The following is a 2500-nucleotide window of genomic DNA, read 5'->3' as shown; positions in this document are numbered from 1 at the left end:
TAAAAGTAATCAGATAATGTTTGAATAAACATATTAAATATATTACTATTTGTTATTGTTATTAAAAGTTAGGCACCCGGCTTACATTGTCCGTTGTCCCTGTTGTCCCCCATTGACAGATGGTGACACATTTCTGTCCATTTTGATGCACAGAAATGAGAATGACTGATGTCGTCACTGTCCGTTACCAAAGCTGCTGTTTCCTGCAAACGTACATTACATTAGCGTAAGTTCTAATTAAGACAGTAATACCTTCCATCTGTTTCCTCTGTTTTGTGATCAGTGTAGGCCGGGGCTCTAACCCTCCTAACCTTGCCACGACAACTCATCATCTCACTGGGAAGACACACATCATGTTCAGTTTCCACGCCATTGACGTCGAGCTGAATGTTCCCTGACGCCGGTGGTCTCGCATGCAGATGACGCTGCAAAAAGGAAATAAAAAATTACTTAAAATAGATAATATTACTGAGTATGAATATTCCAGTGGAGAGTTGGAGAGTTCGATCTGGAGATGGAAAACACATTATTTGGGCCTTTCTCAGCCCTCTGAGACATAACTGTATTTCATATTAAACCATTGATTGATTGATTGATTGATTGATTGATTGATTGATTGATTGATTGATTGATTGATTGATTGATTGATTGATTGATTGATTGAAAACTTTAATTAACAGATTGCATAATGGGTACAGTACAGTACAGTACAGCTCAATACACACAATTGTTAAGGGGATGCAGACCAGAGAAAGACTTTCGTCTTGTTTACATCACCATTTTCAATTCATAATGAATTGGTATACCAAGCATGTCATGTTAGCTTGTTAGGAAGGGTTCTAAATAAGGCCCCAATGTTAGGCTCCATATTTTGGTGATGGAAAAAACTGACATGGCCATTTCAAAGGGGTCCCTTGACCTCTGACCTCAAGATATCATAACATGGGTTATCTGGCTTCCCACGAGCCTCCCCTTTACAGACACGCCTACTTTATGCTAATCCAATGCAGTTTTTTTGTAGGCAGTACAAATGTGTCATTTGTACACAATGGTGTATTTGAATATTTCTCCATACCTAAACAGTCTTGGAATTGCATAAATTGGGTATAACTGGAAAGCGGAGACTCTTGTTGATCCAATGAGCTGTATACATATGAGATTATGTTAGTCATCGTAGTAGCCATTCCATTGTAGTGAGACCATTTATTGAAAGTTGACCTCATTATATATAATGGACATATTGTTCACAAGCTGATGTGACCTGGGGCATTTAGATGAAGTATGGCTTTCTTACATGTATTGAACATAAGGGGGGGTGGGTGTCTGAGACATTTCCAGTCCAGAAGTGCTTGCCACCCAATCGCTGAAATCTCCAAATGTTTGAAGAAGAAGAAAAAGTCTTTATTCATCATGCAGTGACACACATGCGATGGGTCACTGATGAAATTGAGGTCTTTGAGCTTGACCCATCCCGTCGTCCTTCTCCCCAAGGACAGCCAGGAGCAGATAGGGGCTGCGGCGTGGGGCCGCACCCCAGGGATCAATACAAATGCTCCTGTCTGTCTTCGTCAGTGAACGTGACAGCGTTAGCAATCTGTTGTGCATGTTTTTCCATTGGGTTTCTCTTATCGGGGGGGAAACCCTTGCGAGCACGGGGGGAGAACATGCAAATTCCACACAGAAAGGCCTGGGAGATAGGAGATAACCCACCTGGGTACTGTACCTGGCAATGCGGAAACCTGGTCCCCAAGCAGGAATCAAACCCTGGACCTTCTAGCTGTGAGGCAACAGTGTTAACCACTACACCACCGTGCCGCTACCATTTTTTGTTGATACCAAATCACAGCATGGATTTTTCATGGTGTTAGTCCTTGTATCTAGAGCTCAGTCAGTCAACTAGAGAATGACAGCATGTTGTCTAGTGTTAGTCCTTGTATCAAGAGCTCAGTCAGTCAACTAGTATCAAGTTCCTGGGTGGTCCACCTGGAGGATGACCTGATCTGGAGAATCAACACCATGGCGATTGTGAAAAAGGCACAGCAGAGACTCTACTTCCTGAGAAATTACCACCTCAGACAAGACCTGCTTGTGTCTTTTTACCGCTGCTCCGTGGAAAGCATCCTCACCTACCGCATCAACGTGTGGTTCCTCAGCTGCACAGCCGCAGAGAGGAAGGCGATCCAGAGGGTCGTCAACTTGGCCCAGAAAATTATCAGCTGCCCGCTCCCCTCACTGGAAGGACTATACAACTCCCACTGCCTTAAAAAAGCAGTGCAAATACTGAAAGACCCAGACCACCCGGGGCAACAAACATCTCGTACGGCTGTGGTCGGGCAGGCGTTTCAGCGTCATGCCCACCCGAACTAACAGGCTGAAGTTTAGTTTTTATCCTAGGGCCATATGTGCACTAAACTCAGCTAAAATTTTAAACAACAGTCTCCCTTGCACCCCCCCCCCCCCCCCCCCCCCCCCACGCACACACAAGATTAAGGGATAGTGC

Source organism: Notolepis coatsorum, assembly GCF_963971535.1.
Source record: "Notolepis coatsorum genome assembly, chromosome: 15".
In the NCBI taxonomy this organism is placed as follows: domain Eukaryota; kingdom Metazoa; phylum Chordata; class Actinopteri; order Aulopiformes; family Paralepididae; genus Notolepis; species Notolepis coatsorum.
Note: the sequence above shows the minus strand (reverse complement) of the source record.